Below are 24,012 nucleotides of genomic sequence, written 5' to 3'. Positions count from 1 at the left end.
TTGGTGGAAAATTTCCACACAACTTATACAACATATTTACATCAGATTCAAGGTCATTTGAGCATTAAAAATTCGAATTGAAGCTTCGAGAAAAATAGGGCAGAATTCGGCCTCTTCCTATGCAACTTTCTTTCGATTTTCTTTTCACTTTTCTAACTTATATCCACTTGTTTAACACATAATTAACACCAACAACACTCATAATCACCATATCAGTCGAATATATCCATTGTGGAATTTCATAGAGCCCACTCCAACATTTAAACTCAACCCACAACAATAACCATGAAACTACAAGCCGCCTAGCAAAATTTAACCAACTAGAACTAAGATTAAGTGACCGGATGATTACCTTCTACTCCTTGGTGTAAAATAAAAAATTTTTGTCCCAAAACTCCTAAGAAAAACCGACAAGAATGAGGTCCTCCACCAAGGGTAAGTGAATCTCCAAGTGTTTGTGAGTTTGTGTGAGAAATTTGGAATGAAATGGAAGCTCAAAGTGAAGTAAAATGAAGAGAGCTTCTCTTCTTCTTCCCTTGGAAGCTTAGGCCGAACAAGAATGAGAGGAGAGAGAGAGTGTTCTGATTTCTAAAGCTTCTTGGAGAAGCTTGGTGGTTGGTGGTTCAAATTTGAGCAAAAATCAACTTTGAATAGTGCGCGCACGCGCGCGTTTCGTGTCCGTTTTCTCTCGGGTTCGTTTCAGTTGTACACTAAACCTCTAATGCACTTTCTTTAACACTATTATTATCCACTCTTAGTAGTCTAACAATAATTTTCTAAAGTCCTTCAATTAGTCGCGCGTGTGAAAATGCGAATTTCCGACTCGCACACGATGAAACGCAATTTCTAAGAAATTCTTGTAACGATAATATAACTAACCAATATTAGGGTAATTAATCATAAAATAACTATTTTAAAACTAATGCATGAGTTCTCAAATCTCCAAAATCACTGTACTCTCAAATCGAATATTGCCTCCAAACACGTATTCACTAAATCTCGGTAAACGAGCTTTCGAAAATTAAATTTATTAACGGGACATTTTAAAAATATATGCAAGTCATAATTCCATGTAAATGGTTCTAAAAGGGTTGAAATAAATTATTCAGAGAAAAATGGGTAATTAATTATTTAAATAAGCCAGCAATATGAGATTAAAATAAGAGAATTTTTGGGTCCTCACATTCTCTCCTCCTTAAGAAAATTTCGTTCTCGAAATTATACCTTGATTTGAGAACAGGTCTGGATACTTTTCTCGAATTTCTTCTTCAACTTCCCAGGTTGCTTCCTCTAGTCCATGGTTTCTCCAGAAAACTTTCACCAATGGAATCTGCTTGTTCCTCAATTCTTTCACCTTACGATCTAGAAGCTTTATCGGTTTCTCCTCATAGGTCAGCGTATCATCAATTTCAATATTTTCCAGTTGCAGGATATGAGAAGGGTTTGGGTGATATTTCTTGAGTATGGACACGTGGAAAACATTGTTAATGCGAGACAGATTCGGTGGTAGTTCCAACTTATACGCTACATTTTTCACGTTTTGGATAACCTTATAAGATCCTACAAATCTCGGTTGTAACTTCTTTCCCATTCCTGCCATCAAACTTGCTTTCAGAGGAGTAATCTTAAGAAAAACTCGATCTCCAACCGCAAATTCTAAGTCCTTTCTTCGGTTATCTGCATAACTCTTCTAACGATTTTGTGCGGTTTGAATCCTCTGGCGTACCAACTTCACTTTTTCGTTCGTCTTCTCGATCCAAGGCACTATAGTCGGGTCTAAAATTTTTTGTTCACCTACTTCATCCCAACAAATCGAAAATCTACACTTCCGACCATAAAGTACTTCGTACGGGGCCATTTGAATTGAAGAATGAAAAGTATTGTTATAATCAAATTCCACCAATGTCAAATACTTACTCCAATTCTCCCCAAAATCTAAAACACAGGTTCTCAACATGTTCTCAAGAGTTTGAATCGTCCTCTCAGATTGCACATCAGTCTATGGGTGGTAATTAATCGTACAATCATAGTCTTCCAACTTCACCCATTTTCGTTATCTCAAGTTCAACTCTTTTTGGGGAAAACAAGTACTTAAAATTTGCGATCCATGAAATCCTCAAAAGTCACTCCATAAAAATAAGAACTTCACTTTTCAATCTAAAATCTTTACCGGTCCTTTATCATAGGTCAAATTCTCACCAAATCCTATTTCTTTCATTCAAACTCGCACTTATTGAATTTAACAAAAGTTGATGCCCCCTCGGGGTTTGTAAAACTATCATCAGGTGTTTTTCATGATTTTCTCGAACTTTAAGGTATACTGATATGTCATCAATGAATGCCACCACAAATTGATCCAAATATGGTTTAAGACCTCGATACATTAAGTCCATAATTGCTGCTAGTGCATTAGTTGACCCAAAGGGTATAGCGGTGAATTCGAAGTGCCATATCTTAAATTAAAAGTGATCTTGAATACATTAGTTTTTGGGGTCCTCAACTAGTAATAGCTTCTATTTTTAATCCAACTTGAATAATACCACGGCCCTTGCAATTGATCAAACTCTCATCTATATGAGACGAAAGGGTATTCGTTCTTAATAGTCACATTGTTCAAGTCTCAATAGTCTATGTATAGTCTCAAACTTTCATCCCAAATATTATATCATGTCCATTAATTGTTAGACTCATTCAATCTATCAAATATTTTCTTTTACTAACCCAAATCTCATAACTTCAATATATCAATTTGGCAATCAAATATTGGGTCCCAACTTCAACCCTAAGTTCTCGATTTTTTTTTTTTACCACCGATCCCTGGTCATCTCCAAGATCTCGGGGTTACTTATGCTCTCAAGTACAATATCGACCACGTCTACTACCGTCTATGTCTTATTACTAATCTAAAGGTGTGGGACAAAGTGTCAATATACCTATAAGCCATGAAATCAATTAAAAGCAAGGTAAATTTTTATATTTCATAAAAAATCATAATAGTTACATCAAATTGGAATACGTTTATCAAATCATTTCAAGAGGAAAAGGGAAACAACAAGATTAAAACAAAACCTGCCAAGTTACCAAGATACAAAATAACAAAAGACTCTCCCTTTCAAAAGATCACAACCTCCAAAAATGCTAGTCTAGACTAGGGTAAAACTACAACTCCTATTCCTCGAGCGGAGCCAAATCCATCCCCCACTCACATTACTTCCATTATTTGGATTTCTCTCACAGCCATTAGTATTAATCACCTCTTCTGGCCCTCGATTGCTTTGTAGTGGATCTAGCAGACTACTGAGTATTTTCTATTTTCTTAGAAGCTCCAAATAATTTGAAAACTTATACTCGGTACTACTGCACCTCAGACATTTTTCTTACTTTCTCCAACACTCGGTTTCAACGTGGTTAATCTTGCTACAGTATCCACAAGTTATGTGAAGAGTCACGGTTTGAGTAGTTTGAAATTTTCCTTTGTATTTCTTTTCCAGTTCTATGTTCTTGCGTAGCAAATCAATTTTCTCTGCATATTCTTGCTTCCACAGTCCTTCCCAATAATCAGTTAATTTCTTTAGAAATTCTACCTCATTTTGAAGAATGTCCATTTTCTTACGCATTTCTTCCAAATTTGTCATCTTACCAGTTGACTTAAGTCGAATGCTATCCTTCCAGGCAATTCAAAGGATTAAAATGAATAACTATTCATAATGGAAACCCGAGCCGTATAACTCTTTCATTTTTTTGCTTATAGGTCACCCTGACAGGTGCTGAACCTGTGCAACAATAATAAATAAAACCTAACTACCACCTGAAGCAGTTAATAATCAATTCGAGTACTGGAGCAGGGATTCTAGGTATGCAATGGGTTACTTGATTTACCCTGTTCCCGAAGAGTTTGCTTAATCCGATATATCTGAATTAATTATTTAACTGAATTCACTAACTAATAGACAGTGGCAAGTAGGGTCGTCTCCTCAGGGACTAGCGAGAAATTTATTTTTTTTCAAGTCAAAATAAATAGGGGGTTTTAGAATTGAATGCCAACTGAATAATTTAACTGCAAAAAAGTAATTAATTAAAAGAAATAATTAGGAGAGTTCTAACCAAGGGTACACTACAAAAATGGTTCATGCACTGATCATTGATGCAAAAATAATTCCAACATTCATTAATAGATTAGTTATAATTGCCATACACGCGAGAAACAACCAACCCTTCCTTAATTTATCGATAGTTAAGGTACGACCGTTAACTATTTTTCTAACCCAAAAACAACCCTAGGTACGACCGTAGGATTTAATTTCTAGATTGCATTAATAATTAGAAAGACCCAATCCTAACTAACAAACACGCTACGAGGGTTTGTTTAAATTAGATCATATGTTCCCCTGACATAAACCCGATTACGCCAGTTGTTACTAAGACAGAGATAACGAACAATTACGGATTCAATTACCCCTATTTAGCAGAATAGTCTATATGAATAATTAATTATTGTGCACTAACCAATCATACACAAGGCTATAACAATTAAAATCAAGGAGCATATAAATACTAATAAATGAAGAAAATAATTAAAAATGGTTTAGATCTCACAGTAATCGTTGAACCAATTCGTCAGTTGCCCTCTTGACTAGAATTAGAGAGAATTAGCCCTCCATCAATGGGGGACAAACCGCGCGTGTAGAATTGGGAAAAGTTTGCGAATCGATTCCTTCACTCTCGATCATGAGCAGGGGACAAGATCAAGGAATTTTGATTTCTCTCAATTGCCTCCAAAAGCTCAAACGTACAGGGGTCCGATTGCTCACTTCGATTTGTGTCTAGCAAAAGTGGAAGCAAGAGCCAAATTAAGTCAACAACCACGACTTTCCTGCTTTCTTCTCCTAATTACGCACAAGCATACGAGAAAAGCTCTTCCTTGTTTTCTCAATTTAGTCAATACAATTGGGAAAACGATTTGCAAAGTCAATGGAAGATGGAAAAACAATACAAAGTCAACAACGGTGGCTTTGTCCCTAAATGTTTTTTTTTTTGTTATGGCCAAGCCAATTTAAAACGCAGAGAAAAAAAAGCGAGAGTTTAACCTAAGCCAACGGAAATCCCCTAAACAAGTAGTCTCCCAAAATAGAGGAAAAGATTTCCTTCTTATCCGAAACTGGCCTTCCACAAATAAACAAGACTCCCTCAATAAAAATAAAATAGAGTCTATTACAATTTTAATTTCTTCATCTCCCCAAGCGGACCCCACTGCTTGACATGGCCCACGTACTACAAATCCTCTAAATCTTGATTTTTAGCACTTTTCAGCATAAGTTCCTGCAGTTAGCACCAGAACAAAATATCAGTAGAATCCACCCTACTAATGCAGTATTTAATCAGAGAATTGTGCAATACTACCTGAAATATCCCACTAAAATGCATCCTATCAATCTCCCCCACACCTAAACTATGCTTGCCATCAAGCATAATTAACTCAGAACTACAATCAAGATACCAAGCATTTCACAGCAGTTCATACCACAGATGGCATTCCAAATTCCCCAATAAATTCATCGAAATCAGAATATACCAAATCAACAATTCTCGCAGTTTAAAATGCACTCATTCACTCCAAAGTGTTTAGGATGTGTATATAAGATGGCTCTCAAATCAACACAATAGAATGACACTACCATAGGTTTGCTCATATATCATATCGCCACCACTTACTTATGAATTTAAATGCAGCAATCAAGGAATTTCGCAAGGTTGTAATGGGGCTGGGGTGAGGAGGTACGATAAAAAGGGTTCAACGGGTGTAAAAATATAAAGAAAATGCTCAGAAATTCATCACACAGATTCTTGCACATCTGGGACATCAAAGCACCTCAACAATCCCCCAAGTGAAGTAAAGATCGGCCCTCGCCACAACCTTTGACTTTTCTTTTTCTCTTTTTTTTTCATTCATCTACTTCTCCTCTTTTTTTTTCCTTTTCACAATTTTTTTCTCTCTTTCTTTTGCCTTTTATCTCTTTTCTCTTTTTTTCTGAATGAAGACCAACACCATAAGAGTCAACTTCACTAATTGATTGCCTGCATTTTTTTCTTTCTTTTTTTCATTTTCTGCTTTTTTTTTTCATTTGCTTCCCCTTTTCTTCCTCTCTTTCACATATATATATGTAATGCCTCGCAAATAATACTCCAGATTTCTATGTAATGAAATCAAAGCACTTCTTTACACGAGATTCAAAGAGAGAGTCTAAAAAGAGGTTTTACAGCTAACAACTAGGGTATCAAGCGAAGAATAAGACTTAAGACCCAACTTGGCTCCCTAATGGTAAATAAACTAAATGTTGGTTTTTTTTTAAGAAAGTCCAAGAATGGTTCAATCCTAGGTGCCCTATCACTTTAATGCATTAAACTCATTTAAATGTGGTCTTGACACACATAACCGAGCAAGTTCTAAAGTGACAAACCATGTGCACTAATCACTCAACAAACGAAAAATTAGGCTCAAAAATTGCTCAAGTGATCAAATTAATGTCAAGTTTAGCATATTCATCAATCAATTCATTAGTAAGAAACAGTAGAACACCCCATGGCATGAATTTTACTACTTATACTCATATCTCAATCGCATTCATCACCGTTTAACTACTAAGGCAAGAAAAATGCACACCAAACAACTAAAAACTCCACTAATTGCATAGTTAACCCTCCCCCACACCTAAACCTTACATTGCCCCCAATGTAAGCAAATAAAGAGCAAAACAGAGGTAAATGGGCAACGACACTTCCCTTGAAACAGAGGAGGGCAGCAGTGAACTAAGGCCGTGGAGGGAATGGCGGCTGGAAACCCACGTGGTGGAGGTATTGCCCCAAATTCTGGGCCATTTGAAGCTCCATCCGCTCCATACGAGTGTCCATGTGCTGCATCTGGAACCGAAGGGCTACAAATTGGTTATCGGCGGAGGAAGATGGTGGATGGGCCGAAGAGGCGGTCCAGGGGCATCCGTGGAAGGACCACCGGCCTCCGAGGCGGTGGATTTGGAAGCCTTGCACTTCGGAGCAACATAGATTGGCCCCGGGGGGCGAACTGAAAAACGCCATTCACCTGTTGCACAAGATCCATTTTTTCCAAACAAACTAAATCTAGGGGTTCCATAGTACATGCCTGATGCAAATTATGATTATTCAAATCCAAAATCCCAAGATTTACAACCAATTGAGTGATAAATAGGCCCAAAATTAATGACTTATTTTTTTTACTTAAGACAGTTCGGAGGTGGAGGGCAAACCAGCAACCCAAATTGACCTTTCTCCGAACAACCATGCACCAAATGAAAAAAGAATTTGGGTTTGGTCAAAGTACCTGAACTGTCCTTCCTACCAGCGAAACTGTAAGCCATAAATCTATGTAAATAACGGTAGGCAGGGCTCTTAAGATAAGATGCCTTAGACTGGCTGGGGTCATAGTTGTGTCGGTCAACCGACAACTCTCTCCAATAACCAATGTTATGAGAGTAAAATAGCTCCGAGTATTCGCACAGACTGTGCATATATTCCTTACTCTATGAGTAGGGAATGTCAATGAACCCAAGGGCCAAATTAAATTCAGTGATAGATTGGGTGAACTCTCTACCCATTAACCTAAACCGCACTACCGCAGGAGTGGTAACAGAGAATTCGTCAGGGATATTAAATTCAAAAGTGGCATAAAATTTCCAAATTAACTCAATAAAAGCAGGTAAAATGATAGCAGCATAGCGGGTCCAACCTATGTCGGTTAGATGCTTTGTGACCTCATCCCTAAGATTCAGTTGATCAAGTATAGGGCCGTGGATATATTTACAAGGAATTATCTTCCTTGTGCAAGCCGAGGCGTACCACTCCTTGTCGGCAGCCCGGGTAAAGGTCAAGTGGCGCCAAAGTGAGTCGGAGAGGAGATATGAACCTCCCTATTCCCCCCAAGGCTGGTTCGGGGCCCTCCCGGACCAGTTGATGGGGCAGGTCCACCCAAGGGAACCATAGGCTGTGGCGTGGAGGTAGAGGGTTTGCTCTTACCTTTATTCTTTAGTTTGGTCATTTGGTCTGTTGGATAGAGCAGAGGCAAGGCAAAGGTGCACAAAAGAAGTCAACAGATAGCTGACTCAGTAAAGGGTCCCCATTACAGCTCCCAACCACAGACAATTGCAAAACGGACTATAAACTCACCCCAAAAACTAATTAAGCATGTAAATAGCAAAATGACCCCCAAATACTACAGATTTTACCCAAAAATTAATTAATTAGATAAACACAGTAAAATTTTCCCAAAAACTAATTAAGCATGCAACTAGAGTAAAAACTTCCCCCAAATATCACTGGTTGAGCACAAAATTTAACAAATAGTCGTCAATCAACCACAGATATATCACAGCACCCAAACAAGCACAAAATCTCTGTTCTCAGCTAGTAAATCAAAAATCTAGCCTCAGTTACGAAATTAAAATCTGTCCTCAGCTAATTAAAGACTAGTAATCTGGCCTCAACTATTTAGGGACAGAAAATTAAAAAAAGAATTCATCGGAGTTTTGAAAGCAAGTAGTGGGTGTGGTGGTGAAGGGGCAGAGGCGGTGACGGAGAGCAGAGACGGCGCGCGCTGAGGAAACACGACTGCGAGGTTGCGCCTGGGCTCATTTGTGCGCGCGTTGTTGCTCTATGGGTGACGTGCGCTGGGCTTGTGCGCCTGTACGTACGTTGCTGTTGGTGACCGCGCGCGCGGCTGAGCAGGGGCTGGAGCTCGCGCGCTTGTGCTGCTGGGTCGCTGTTCTGGTCGTGCGAAGAAGCTTGAAGGAGAAGGGCGCTGGCCTGCTGGTGAGTGTGCTCAGCTCGCGCTTGGCTGCTCGCGTGCTGGGGCTGCGCCTGGAGACTGCGGGGTCGCTCGCTGAGGAGGATCGAGGGCGCGCGCTGTTGCTGCTCGCTCAATGGGCCGTGTCTGGAAGCTACGGGGTCGCACTCTTCTTGTGCGCTGGCAGCAATGGCGGTCCTTCGCGAGTTGCAGCGGCGGACGGTGGAACTGTGGTGGTGGTGTGATGCGATGGCGGACAGCGAAGGGGAGATGGTGGCGGACGTCTATGGTGCGGCGGAGTGCATGGTCGCACGCAGGAAGTCTGCGCGCTGTCATCGCGCAAGGGAAAGGGGAGACGCTGATCTGGGTTGTGCGATGCGGCGGCGGACAGCGAAGAAGCAAGAAGAAGGAGAAAAAGAAAGAAAAGGAAAAAGACAGAAGAAGAAAGAAAAAGAAAAGAAAGGAAGAAGAGGAGAAGTAGGTCATCGTGGGTCCCTTCCCTTTTCTCTCCTTTTTTTTTAGCAAGGGCATTTTCATCTTTTTGCATCCTTTTTTTTGTTTGGAACGAAGAACCCCTGTTTTAGGCGTGGGCACGCTTAACTGCCATCTAGTCTTCTGACCACCCGTCCAAATTTTTTTATCCTTAAGTGTGACCACTTAGCGTAGACACGCCTAACTGTTATAGAGTTTTCTGACCAATTCTCAGAAATTGAGTTCCTTAGGCGTGACCACCTGGCGTGGACAAGTCTAACTACTATAGAGTTTTCTGACCGCGGACGAAAATTTTCTTCCCTTAAGCATGACCACTTGGCGTGGGCACGCCTAACTGCGATAGAGTCTTTTAACCGTCGCCTTCCAACTCTTTTCCTTAGACGTGACCACTTAGCGTGGGCACGCCTAACTGCCAACTTCCTGTCACAAAACACCAAACTATCAAACAACACTGATACTTAACTAAAACTTTAAAAATGTACGAAAACTAAAACAAATAGTCTTGGATTGCCTCCCAAGTAGCGCCTTTTTTTAATGTCTTTGGCTAGACACAGCTAAAACCCTCAAACGAGATAAATTGGATCCTTGAGGTGTACAACTTCCTCTTCTTCAACAGAGAATCCTTCAAAATAAGGTTTGAGACGATGGCCATTCACCACGAACTTTTTCTCCGTCTTTAAACTTTAAATCTCCACTTTACCATAATGAAACACATTAGAAACGACAAAGGGGCCAATCCAACGAAAACATAACTTACTGGAAAAAAGTTTAAGTCTCGAGTGATACAAGAGAACTTTTTGCCCCATTACAAAAGATTTTCTTGAAACCTGATGATCATGAAAGATTTTACTCTTTTCTTTGTAGATCGTGGCATTCTCGTATGCCTCATTCCTAATCTCCTTCAACTCTTGTAACTGCAATTTCCTTTGGACCCCTGCTTCTTCAAGATTCATGTTGCACTGCTTCATTGTCCAAAACGCCTTGTGTTCAAACTCCACGGGAAGATTACAAGTCTTACCGAAGACAAGTCTGTACGGGGACATCCGAATCGGTGTCTTATACGCGGTGCGATACGCTCACAGTGCATCTTCTAACTTCAAGCTCCAATCCTTCCTGTCTGAGCGTACCATCTTCTCCAAAATTGATTTAATCTCCCTGTTTGACACTTCGATTTGATCATTCATCTGCGGGTAATACGGTGCGGATACCTTGTGAAGCACGCCATATTTTCGGAACAAGGCAGCAATAGTCTTATTATAGAAATACGTGCCCCTATCACTTACCACAGCTCTCGGCATTCCAAAGCGGACAAATATGTTAGATTTAAGAAACTCTGCAACTACTCTAGAATCATTAGTACGGGTGACTTTTGTTTTCATCCACTTAGAGACATAATTTACAGCAAGTAAGATGTATACGAACCCAAAAGACAAGGGAAAGGGACCCATAAAATCTATCCCCAAAACATCAAAAATTTCAACAAACAGCATGGGGGTTTGGAGCATTTGGTCCCTACGAAAAATATTTCCCACCCTTTGACACTTATCACAAAATTTACAAAACAAGTAAGCATCTTTAAAAAGGGTGAGCCAATAAAATCCACTCTCCAACACCTTACGAGCTGTTCTTTTAGGCCCAAAATGCCCTCCACACGCAAACAAATGATAGAAATTTAAAACAGAGTAGAATTCACCTGCACTCACACACCTTCTTAGCACCTGGTCCGAACATTGCCTCCATAGGTAGGGGTCATCCCAAATGTAGTATTTGGCATCACTTTTTAACTTGTCTCTCCTAACCTTGGGCCAACCTGCAGGCAATTGATTAGTTACTAAGAAATTCATAATGTCAACATACCAGGGTACAGATAAATCAACGGCAAGGAGTTGCTCCTCTGGAAATGTCTATCTCAATGGTTGCTCTTTCTTATATGTCAGTAAGCGGCTCAAGTGATCAGCAACCAAATTCTCTGCCCCACTTTTATCTTTAATCTCCAGGTTGAACTCTTGCAGGAGCAGGATCCATCTGATGAGCCTTGGTTTTGCATCCTTCTTCGTCATCAAGTACCTCAAGACTGCATGATCAGAGAAAACTGTTACTTTTGCACTAACAAATAAGGTCTAAATTTTTCTAATGCAAAAATCACAGTTAGTAATTTTTTCTCTGTTGTAGAATAATTGAACTGAGCTCTATTCAACGCCTTTGATGCATAGTAGATTGCATGTGCTGCCCTGCCAATTCTTTGTCCCAACACCACTCCCATTGCAAAGCCACTTGCATCACACGTTATTTCAAATGGGAGGCTCCAGTCCGGTGGTTGGATGACAGGCGGTGAGGTTAACGATCCCTTCAATTTGTCAAATGCCATCCTGCACTCCTCGATAAAGTCAAATGATACGTCCTTTTGCAACAGCTTGAACAGGGGCGCTCCAATTTTGGAGAAATTTTTGATAAATCTCCTGTAGAACCCTGCATGACTAAAAAAGGAACTCACTTTCCGTACACTTACGGGATAAGGTAAAGCAGAAATAATATCGACCTTTGCTTTATCTACCTCTATACCCCTAACTGATACTATATGTTCTAGAACAATACCATGCTCCAACACGAAGTGACATTTCTCCCAATTAAAGACTAAATTCGTTTCTATGCATCTTTTCAAAATTAAAGCCAAATTATCAAGACATTCATCAAAACTATCCCCATACACACTAAAATTATCCATAAACACCTTAATAATTTTTTCCATATATTCGAAAAAGATACTCACCATGCACCTTTGAAAAGTTGTTGGAGCATTGTAGAGGTCGAAAGGCATCCTCCGGTAGGCAAACGTACCAAAAGGGCAGTGAAGGTAATTTTATCATGGTCCTCCGACGCTATTGCGATCTGGAAATAACCTGAAAAACCATCAAGAAAACAGTAATAGACACGACCAGCTAACCTCTCTATCATCTTATCAATAAAAGGGAGAGGAAAATGGTCATTTTTCGTCACAGCATTCAGACACCGGTATTCAATACAATGGCGCCAACCTGTGGATTTCCTCACCGGGACCATCTCGCCTTCCTGGTTCTCTTCTACTATTGCTCCTGCCTTTTTCGGGACTATCTGGACCGGACTCACCTATGGACTGTCTGAGATGGCGAAAATGATTCCTACTTCCAGGAGTTTAAGTATCTCCTTCTTTACCACTTCCATCATTAGTGGGTTCAATCTCCGTTGTGCTTGTCTTACCGGCTTTGCAGCATCCTCAAGTCGGATCCGATGCATGCATAAGAACGGGCTAATTCCCTTGATGTCTGCTATGTTCCACCCAATCGCCTCCTTATGATCTAAAAAAAGACGAATCAGGTTATCTTCTTGCCTTTGTGACAGGTGCGCATATATGATGATCGGCAGAGCCTCCTTGTCCCCGAGAAAAGCATATTTCAAATACTTTGGGAGAGGCTTGAGTTCCAACTCAGGTGCCTGCACAACAAGGCAACAATTTCGCCTGAATTTCTGGTACAAAGAGAGAAGTAAACTCATACCTTGGAGAAATTGGTGGGAGAGAATGTAGTGCTTCAACTGCATGGTATAACTCATCACTTAATTCTACATCAGGAGTTGCTCCCAATTCAAGAGGTTTGGCTAATGCCACTGCCAGTGCATCGTCCCCATCCAATTCGAACGTTTCCTGCACAAGGGGCTCAATAACACTTAAAGCAAAAACAGAGTTAGTCTCATCCGGGTACTTCATCGCATCAAATATATTAAAATTTATAATTTCACCATCAAACTCCATCGACAAAGTACCCTCATTTACATCTATTTTTGTCCTAACAATGCTTAAAAATGGCCTACTGAACAAAATAGGTGACGGATTTAGTGCCCTTTCATCCCCCATGTCTAGAACATAGAAATCTGCAGGAAAGACTAACTCATTGACCTGTACCAAAATATTTTCAACTAACCTTTCTGGATAAACATTGGTACGGTCTGCAAGTTGGATTATAATGTCTGTGCTTTTTAATGGGCCAAGATTAAGGGACGCATAAATAATCTTAAGTATTACATTAATTGACGCCCTCAAATCCAACATCGCTTTTCTAATTGGGGTACCTCCTATTTTACATGAAATTGAAAACATACCTGGGTCCCCACACTTGGGAGGGAGTTTTCTTTGGAGTATTGCCGACACATTTTCTCCCATCGCCACTCTCTCATCTCTCCTTAACTTCCTTTTGTGAGTGCATAAATCTTTCAAAAATTTGGCGTACTTTGGTATCTGCTTGATTGCATCCAACAAGGGGATGTTGATCTCCACTTTTCGGAATACATCCAAAAGCTTTTTTTCCTTCTCTACCTTCTTTGTTTTCTCCAACCTGCAAGGAAAAGGAGGTAAGTTAGATTTGACGGGAGGTGAAGGAGTGAATGTTATCTTAGGGTCTTCACGGATTCGCCCTTCCTCTTCAATTTCTTTTTCTATCTCCTCCTCACTTTTGCTTTTCGAATTTTTCACTTTAGGTCCCTCCAGTTTCTTGTCACTCCTCAGTGTCATTGCATTAACATTTCTGGAATTTACCTCAAGTTGCGATGGTAATTTTTCATAGACGTGGGATTCCAGACGATTGATGGCAGTTGCCATTTGGCTCATTCGAGCTTTCATATCTTTCATGTCTGCTCTGGTGTTCTGCTGGAACTGAGTAGTGCTCATGGTTAAGGCTCTAGTTTCTTGCTGGAGTTGAACCATATTTGTGGTCAATGATCTGGTCTCCTGCTGGAGTTGTCTAGTCTCTTGCTGGATCTGAGTGGTAGTTGTGGCAGACTCTTGACAATATCCTCCAAAGAACTTCCTGAGTTGGAGGATGAAGGTTGAGGCTTGGATTGTCATGGCTGCTGGAACCCTGGTAGACGATTTGGGAATGAATTCTGTGGCCTGTTCCCATAACTAAAATTGGGATGGTCTTTCCAACCGGGATTGTACTTATTAGAGTACGGGTCATACTGCCTACGGGGCGCAGACACGCCTCCGATCATGTTCGCTTGTTCCGTCCCATCCTCTTGCAAGAGGGGACATGTGTCCGTACAGTGGTCCATACTTGTGCATATTCCACAGACCTTCGCTTGCTACATGTTCCCCATGGCTAATTGCCTAACAACCGATGCCAACTCTGACAGCTGCTGCTGAAGGGATGACGTCTCTACCTCGTTGACCTTACAGGTGGGGTTGCTCTCGCGGAAGTCAAATTGCTGCGAGTTCTCTGCCATGACTTCGATAAACTCCCACGCAGCGTCAATGATACTCTTGTCAGTTGACTGGAGCCCTTCGTAGAAATACTAGATCAACAGTTGTTTACTAATTTGATACTGCGGGCATCTAGTGCACAACTTGTTAAACCTCTCCCAATATTCATACAAGAACTCCCCGGGATACTGTTTAATGCTGCAGATCTCCTTCCTCAAACTCGCAGCCCGGGATGTAAGGAAGAATTTTTCTAAAAATTTTTTTTTCAACTGTGCCCATGTGGTAATACTACATGCTGGTAGGTAGTATAGCCAATCTTTAGCTGTATTCTTGAGAGAGAAAGGGAATGCTCTCAGTCTAATTTGCTCATCAGTGACTCAGGAGGTTTCATACTAGAGCAAACCATCTCGAACTCCTTGACGTGTTTGTGGGGTTCTTCACCAGATAGACCATGAAAAGAAGATAAAAGGTGAATTAACCCCGACTTCAATTCGAATGCGGTATTCTCTGCCAAAGTGGGGAATGTGATGCACAAGGGCTGGTGAGTCAACTCCGGAGTAGCCAGCTCCCTTAGTGTTTGGGTGTTTGCCATGCTATATTCGTCCTCTACCGACTCGTTTGCAGTAAATGTTTGCCCTTCTTTACGTCTCCTGGTCTCTTGCCTTCGCCTACGCGCTGCCTTCTCAACCTCAGAGTCGTATATCAATTAACCGGTGCGAGAAGAACAGAGCATAAACTAGCAAAAATATCAAGAAAAAAAACTGAACCCAAAAAGAAATAAATATTTCAAACGCCAGGCCCCGACAACGGCGCCAAAAATTGACAGGTGTCGAACCTGTACAATAATAATAAATAAAACCTAACTACCACCTGAAACAATTAATAATCAATTCGAGTACTAGAACAGGGATTCTAGATGTGCAATGGGTTACTTGATTCGCCCTGTTCCCGAAGAATTTGCTTAATCCGATATACCAGAATTAATTATTTAACTGAATTCACTAACTAGTAAACAGTGGCAAGTAGGGTCGTCTTCTCAGGGAGTAGCGAGAAATTTATTTTTTTTCAAGTCAAAACAAATAGGGGGTTTTAGAATTGAATGCCAACTGAATAATTTAACTGCAGAAAAGTAATTAATTAAAAGAAATAATTATGAGAGTTCTAGCCAAGGGTACACTTCAAAAATGGTTCATGCACTGATCATTGATGCAAAAATAATTCCAACAATCATTAATAGATTAGTTATAGTTGTCATGCACACGGTAAACAACTAGCCCTTCCTTAATTTATCGATAGTTAAGGTACGATCGTTAACTATTTCTCTAACCCAAAAACAACCCTAGGTACGACCGTAGGATTTAATTTCTAGATTATATTAATAATTAGAAAGGTTTAATCCTAACTAACAAACACATTACGAGGGTTTGTTTAAATTAGATCATATGTTCCCCTGACATAAACCCGATTACGCCAGTTGCTACTAAGACAGAGATAACAAACAATTACGGATTTAATTACCCCTATTTAGCAGAATAGCCTATATGAATAATTAATTATTGTGCACTAACCAATCATACACAAGGCTATAACAATTAAAATCAAGGAGCATATAAATACCAATAAATGAAGAAAATAATTAAAAATAGTTTAGATCTCACAATAATCGTTGAACCAATTTGTCAGTTGCCCCTTTGACTAGAATTAGTGAATTAGCCTTCCATCAATGGGGGACAAACCGCGCCGGTAGAATTGGGAAAAGTTTATGAATCGATTCCTTCACTCTCGATCATGAGCAGGGGACAAGATCAAGGAATTTTGATTTCTCTCAATTGCCTCCAAAAGCTCAAACATACAGGGGTCCGATTGCTCACTTCGATTTGTGTCTAGCAAAAGTGGAAGCAAGAGCCAAGTTAAGTCAACAACGGCGACTCTCCTGCTTTCTTCTCATAATTACGCACAAGCATACGAGAAAAGCTCTTCCTTGTTTTCTCAATTTAGTCAATACAATTGGGAAAACGACTTGCAAAGTCAATGGAAGATTGAAAAACAATACAAAGTCAACAATGGTGGCTTTGTCCCTGAATATTTTTTTTTTGTTACGGCCAAGCCAATTTAAAACGCAGAGAAAAAAAAGCGAGAGTTTAACCTAAGCCAACGGAAATCCCCTAAACAAGTAGTCTCCCAAAATAGAGGAAAAGATTTCCTTCTTATCCGAAACTGGCCTTCCACAAATAAACAAGACTCGCTCAATAAAAATAAAATAGAATCTATTACAATTTTAATTTCTTCATCTCCCAAGCGGACCCCACTGCTTGACATGGCCCACGTACTACAAATCCTCTAAATCTTGATTTTAGCACTTTTCTGCACAAGTTTCTGCAGTTAGCACCAGAACAAAATATCAGTAGAATCCACCCTACTAATGCAGTATTTAATCAGAGAATTGTGCAATACTACCCGAAATATCCCACTAAAATGTACCCTATCACACCCCAAAATATAACTCTTAACTATTTTCTTCTTAATATGAACGGGCTCTTGCCCTCACAAGATTACTATCATTTTATAAACATAATAAAATACGGGGGTTTTATTCCTTAGGATAAAAGTTTCATACCTTAGTTCATTCTCTAATACTTACTTACAAAGTTGCTCAAGAAGAAACTCTAACCTCTGACTCTCACTAGTGCCTTATTTTATTCCCTCAAACCAATTTCTACTATTTCGAGATTAGACCCTCCGTGAAACTTAAATGGACGAATTTCAAGAATCGCTCTATCCTTACATCAGCTCTTAGTTCCTAGATTAGTTAATTGGTTTAGGGTTTTTGGTTTGGTCCAGCAGTCGTTCCCTAATCATCCCCTTGAGTTCGGGGTTGCCTAACCCGCCCTCGGCCCCTTTTCACTTCTTTGGCCGTCCATAAATTTAACATTTATAAAGGTATGACATACAATAAGTACACATAAATGGAGTTTAAAAATGACACTTTGATCATGCAAAATGAAATTAATAAGGGAGACACCGAAATAATTGCAAATGCATACAACCCATTGCATAGATTTGAAATCATAAAGCGATAAAGTCAAGCACTTCATAAATAACATTCAATTGTTTCAAAAGGTAGGAAGCATAGTGAAACAAAATGCAAAATGCAATGGCTTTTAAACAAGCACCACCCCGACTATCCTTGACGAACACTATTAATGTAAACTAATTCACTAGTTTAGTGATTGGCGGAGCCAGAAGTCTCTGCTACTTCAGTAGGATCACTTTCATTTCCAGTACTAGGAGTTTCAACCTCACGTCCCTCGTCGAGTATCCTGCCATTCATCACTTGTTCGACTAAAGTAACACACCCAGGCATCGACTCATCCGTCCGGTCTCTAATTTCGTGTACTACCCTAACAAGTCGGCTCTTAACTTTTTAAAACTGCTCACAAGGAGGCTTAGTCTTTTCCTCGCTCCTCAAGTACCTCCGTCTCCACTTCAGGAAATCTAGTAGTCTGGGCATCCACAATTGCCCTCAGTCCTTGATTATTCCCTCGAACTACTCTAGTTTCCTCAGATAACCACCTCCGGTCATCGATTACCACTAACCCCACGTTATTTGGGTACGAGTAAGTTCTCTGACAAACACATGGGATCCTAATTCAGCGAGTTGGATTATATCTTCAATGAATTTTCCTTAGATCTTTCTCAACAATGGGCCACCGAAAGGCACCCTGAGATGGATCAAAACCACAATTACCTTCCGTAACTTACAATTAAAATTAAAAGTTTAGATGGGTCCAAGCATACTAAATAAACTAGATTCGAACATTTCGTCTTATCCCACATATCTCTTACAGAATTAAGACTCCTAATTGTCCACTAATTCAAACCTAGGTTCTAATTTTCATCCCTACAAACGGTTACGTAAATTTCGAACCATTCCCCTAGTCCGGCATCCTAAACTTCAAGTTTAGGATACACTACAGAGATCTGAAGCCTAAACTCTGATGCCAACTGTGACGCCCCCACTTCTCCCAAGGGCGAACCTAAGGGTATCCACGGGACGCTTGCCCAACTCTCGCCAGAACTCAAGACAATTCAATTCAAACGTAAAGATACATACCCAATAATACAAGTTTAAAATGAAGGAAAGTCACTTCCTTAACTGAATATCCAAATCTTACATCGTTCTCAAAAGATACATCAAGACTCAAAATACAACTATTAAAAATCGACTAAACATTTACAACCCAAATTTCAATCAAAAGTATAACCTAGTTGGTTTTTTCAAAATCTTCTAATCCAACCTGTTAAGGAAAACAAACTAATGGGATGAGCCAATACTCAGTGAGACCAAGAAACACACATGCAAGCACGTAATCCAAGTAGCATTTACAATTTAGCAAGTAAAACAGTAGCATTCAGATAATTAACAAATCGAGTGAGAAAAGTAAACAGAAACAATTCAAGGATATGGGAGTTCTCGGGAGCTAAATTCCACTTGCATTGCCATTGCTCGATCAATTACCTCCCCGCGATGACACTCCATCAACTGGGTCGGTATTTAGTCCGTAGAAACTTCACTTACTCGTTCCCCGTTCACCATTACATACCCTAGCGCCGGGCCCGCTCTTCTTTTATATAAGGCGATACTACTCGAGTATGCCAAGCGAGATCTCTCTAATAGATCACGCTTATACACTTTTCCCATGACTCACTAAACTTCTCGATCAAACCCATGCCGGATCGAGTCGCAAGGTCGGCCGATGAGATTTGGGCGTTCCCATTATTATCACTGAGAGTCGAGGAGATTCACTCCAATCAACTTATGCAATCATAGCATAAATAATTACTGAAACACTTCACTTAAATATTCACTTCAAGTAATTCAGTTTAAGTAATTTAAATACACTTCATTTAAATAAGAATGAGTGTGATAAAGTATACACTCGACTCGACATTTTCAAAATACCCAATTACTAATAACAATTAAACACGTAATACTTACTCACACACTTGACACTCACCAATCAAAAACAAGGAAGTAGTGCCCAATCAAGTGTTAAGGCTTCCGCTGTGAGATCCTCTTGAAGGTCCCCTTGAGTGCCTGAGCAAATAATAATTTATGATCACACACCATCAATTATAAGTCTCTTGTTAACAAAAGAGATCGTACACTTGTACAATCTAAGAAAATATCATGGAGTAGAGTTTTACTTGCTCAAAATTCAAGGTTCAAAAGTGGTGTTTAGGAGCACAAGAAAAAACTGATTTCCTTCATAAAGTCAAGTCTAAAATGGTCATTCAATATCGGAGGGTAGTGAAGAGTTTCTTAAAACTCAATTCCCTTCAAGTTCAAAAATTTCAGTTTTAAGGAGCAATTTTTAAAAAATCATATCTTACACTCTGTAGATCCAAAATTGGAAAACTTTGCACCGTTGCAAACTAGTTTCAAATTACCAAAAGTTCCTAGAAGACACTTTTCTAAGATTCTAAATGGAAGACACTCAAATTTCAGATTAAAGTGGCTAACTTGGACTCTCACGGCAGTTTCGATTTTAGTTTTCGGTAAATTTTGGAAATTCGAAAAAATTTACAAAAAGTGAACTAACCTCTGAAATTCATAGAACTATTAAAGTTCCAATCAAAGTTTTAAACACAACAAACGGAACTAGAATCGGAGTTTTGAACGTCCAGATATAGCAGCTTAAAGTTAACTAAAAATAAGGATTAATTGAACATTTTCCAGATTTGGAAGAACTTTGGCACATCATTTGTATATCGAAATGATCTTAGAATGACACCAAAATTGGTACAATAAAACTTCCATATGAGGGCTATTCGTCTATCAAATTTCATTTGAAAATTCGCACGGAAAGGTAGTTAACAAAACTACTAAAGTTCAAGAAAGTTTCAAGGCAAATCTGCCTTCTTGCTTTCTTTTTCTTTTTCAAACACTTTGCGCAAAGAAATCAACTCCCATCTGACTCATTTGTGAAACAAAGGTCTAAGAAACATCCAATATACATTTGGTAGGTAATTGATGTGACAGCCCCATCTTTCCCTAGGGCGTACCCTAAGGGTTAGCGAACTGCCTGCCCAACTCTCGCCAGAACTACTAAACCGAACACACACAAGCTAAAATGTTCCGAATGATATGACAGCGCTTAAACGTTTCGACGACCGCGAATAACGAAAAACGAAAATGAAACTGAAAATGAATGGTAATTGCCACATCACAATCCGGTCGGATTCCTAGCCGGATTGGAGGCAGTAGCTCAACCAAAAAATTTTCAAAATCCCTCGCAAATCCGGCCAAATATCCAGCCAAGAACTGGCCGGATACTCGACCGGATTTAGTGAACAGTTCCCGCCAGAATTTTTTTTTTCCCTCGTCAACTTCCGCACTAGTCCGAAACCCAACCAAGTATAGGTAAACTTTATATAACACTAGAGAATGTACATTCCCAGGAAAATATACCACAGATACATGAGGAAACACTTTTATATACACACGCTAGTAAGTTTACAAATCAAAAGGAAACATTGGATTGAGATACAATTAGGATTTCCAACTATCGAGAAACTATACAAAAGTACAAAAGAACAAAAGAATATCTAACTAGCTCAACTCGCTTCTCAAATTCATGATTTCTAAAAGTTGTTCCTGTAAGAAAAACAAAGATAACAAGGGTGAACTTACACCCAATGAGGTACCAACAAGTCACACAACCAAGAGTCAAAAGTACATTCATGCCCAGTTATGCACGGCCATTAAACACATAAGAAAGAACACCATACTGAAACCAGAAGTAAAAGGATATAGGTGGCTCTCAAGAGTCAATTTCCCAATTGCAATTCTTGATCTCATCTCGTTGACACTCCGTCAACATTCGAAGAAACGAGTATGACCGTAGATCCCACTTTATCCCAAGTACCTTCCACCAAACATTCCCCTTACTGGACCCGAACACCTCACAGAAATAGAAGAGTAATACTCGAGTATACCACAAGGTCGAGGAGATAACAGTCCACTCAACAAACAGTAAACCCGTGGTTCGTTATCTAATCGACCAACCCCTTGCCGACTCGATTTGATTAACGACCCCTAAGGTTTGAGCTCAGATATCACAGTAAAGTTGTTGGACACATGTCCCAAACGACATCAAACCATGCACAAGTAACAAATTCACAGTTATACAGTAATCAGTCCTACACATGTAAGAGAATGAGAGTGATAAAGTACACTCTCGTCTCATGCACAGAATTCACAGTCAGTCAGTCCAAAGATTCAAGTACAATTAACCATTTAAGCATTAAATCATGCAATGGTACACTCACCAGTTCAAGCAAGCAAATTCACAAATTTCCATCCGACGTGGGCCTTGGATCACCGGCATGTCCTGAAAACAAGCAAGAAACAACAATTGAGACTCGAACACGAGTCGTATACTTATTCAATAAACTACTAATACAAGACCAATATAGCTTGGAAAGGAAAATAAATAACATTTAGGGCTAAAAGCTTAAACAGGACCAAAACCTTTCATTTCTACTTAACCTCAATCTAACTCCAAGAAACCCAACATCCTCAACATTTGGACAGCATTTCCCCTTAAATTTCTCACTTTTCCATCCTATGAACAACCACCAAACTTCATCCAAAATAACCACAAGCGCACATACAATTCATAGGCTATTCAACACATCTCATTAGGGTTACAATACCCTTCAATCTTAGCCAATTAAAAACTCAACAACCAACCATAGTAAGGCCCTAATTTAAAACCCTAAAACTGAAATTTTTCGCAAACAACCACAATCAACACACAAAAGCTCTATTTTACACAATATAAAGCTATCATTCCATAGTCAACCATTAATCATCATATAAAACAGAAAAATCACCAATAAAATCTGAAATTTATCTAACTCTACCTCAAATCATGAAATCTTCCACAAAATAGCATATCTAGTCACTACAAACCACTAATTTACCATTATTAAAATAAAGAGGAAATTTTCCAAGCAAGGTACCTTGAAACCTCTAGGAAGATGGTAGTTTAGGGCTTCCCTTTCCAAAATCACTCCACTACCCTCTACAATCCTACCTAGCAAGCGACTTTTATGGAGAAATTTGAGGTTTAGTTGGTGGTATTACAAGATTGAAGCAAGAAATGGATGATACAAGATGAAGTCTCCTCTCTTTTTCCTCTCTAAGAAGCTCGGCTAAGGAGAAGAAAAATGGAGCAAAATTTTGGTCAAAATTGGTTTTAGTAAAGCTAACACACTTTGGTCAAAGTCCACCTTGGAATAGGAATGCGACACGTGGCACCTTTAAGGTTCAAACCTATCTTCTTGTCTCTCCATGGTTAATCCATCTAGGTAACCACTAATTATCTCCTAACATCTAGTAACTTAATCCTTTTATGCAAAACTTAACCTAATTGGCCGAATTTATCGTACTTAACGCACTAGTGGGTCCCACGTCCAATATACACTCCTAATATCTCTATAAAATTAATATCATAAGAAAAAATATAGAAAACATGTGCAAAAAAAAATAAAATAATGCCTAGAAATAAAGAAAATTTTCGGTTCTCACAATTGACATTAGAATTTTCAAAACAACAAGTCCCAAGTCAAGTTAGGCCATTCGGCTAGCCAAAATTAGGGTTTTCTAGATTTGGTACAGTTTGGGAATTGGACTATATCTCACTCAATACAACTTGAAATTGTACATGGTTGGTGGCGTTAGAAACTACATTCAAAAGGCTACATTTCATCAGAAAAAGTCGTTCTGAAATTCAGTTTGCAAATAAGAGAAAATGGAGCCACAAGTTGCAGCTTCTACAATTTTCTCGGTTGCACTGACAGAACAGGGCAGTCGACTTTGATCAGTCACTATAGATGACTGACTTCGAATTAAAAGGTGCATGATACACCGTTAGAAAACTACTGATGTCTAATTTCAAATGCCGCAAATGACACTTGATTTCGATGTCTGAGCAAAGAGTTATGATCGTTCAAAGTTGCTCTGTCCAGCACACCTGGACAGTGTTTTTTCCAGATTTGAAGATTTTCGAAATTCCAACTTTTACCCAACCAAATTAAATGATTTTTGGTGAAAACTTTTCACACATCCTATACAACATATTTACATCAGATTCAAGGTCATTTGAGCATCAAAAATTCGAATTAAAGTTTCGAGAAAAACAGGGCAGAATTCGGCCTCTTCCTATGCAACTTTCCTTCGATTTTCTTTTCACTTTTCTAACTTATATCAACTTGTTAACACATAATTAACACCAACAACACTCATAATCACCATATCAATCTAATATATCCATTGTAGGATTTCATAGAACCTACTCCAACATTTAAACTCAACCCACAATAATAACCATGAAGCTACAAGCTTCCTAGCAAAATTTAACCAACTAGAACTAAGATTAAGGGACCGGATGATTACCTTCTACTCCTTGGT

At 39.3% G+C, this 24,012-nt stretch overlaps 1 non-coding gene across 1 annotated transcript; it reads left to right on the top strand.

Annotated features, from left to right (window-relative positions):
- The first annotated feature begins 14,648 nt into the window (after positions 1-14,648).
- On the top strand, positions 14,649-14,755 carry LOC113694371 (small nucleolar RNA R71). The gene has a single exon (XR_003449328.1). It is a non-coding gene; the product is annotated as a small nucleolar RNA R71 (small nucleolar RNA).
- Positions 14,756-24,012: the final 9,257 nt, after the last annotated feature.

This window comes from Coffea arabica, chromosome 6e, assembly GCF_036785885.1.
Source record: "Coffea arabica cultivar ET-39 chromosome 6e, Coffea Arabica ET-39 HiFi, whole genome shotgun sequence".
Lineage (NCBI taxonomy): Eukaryota > Viridiplantae > Streptophyta > Magnoliopsida > Gentianales > Rubiaceae > Coffea > Coffea arabica.
This window is presented reverse-complemented; position numbering and strand designations above follow the sequence as displayed.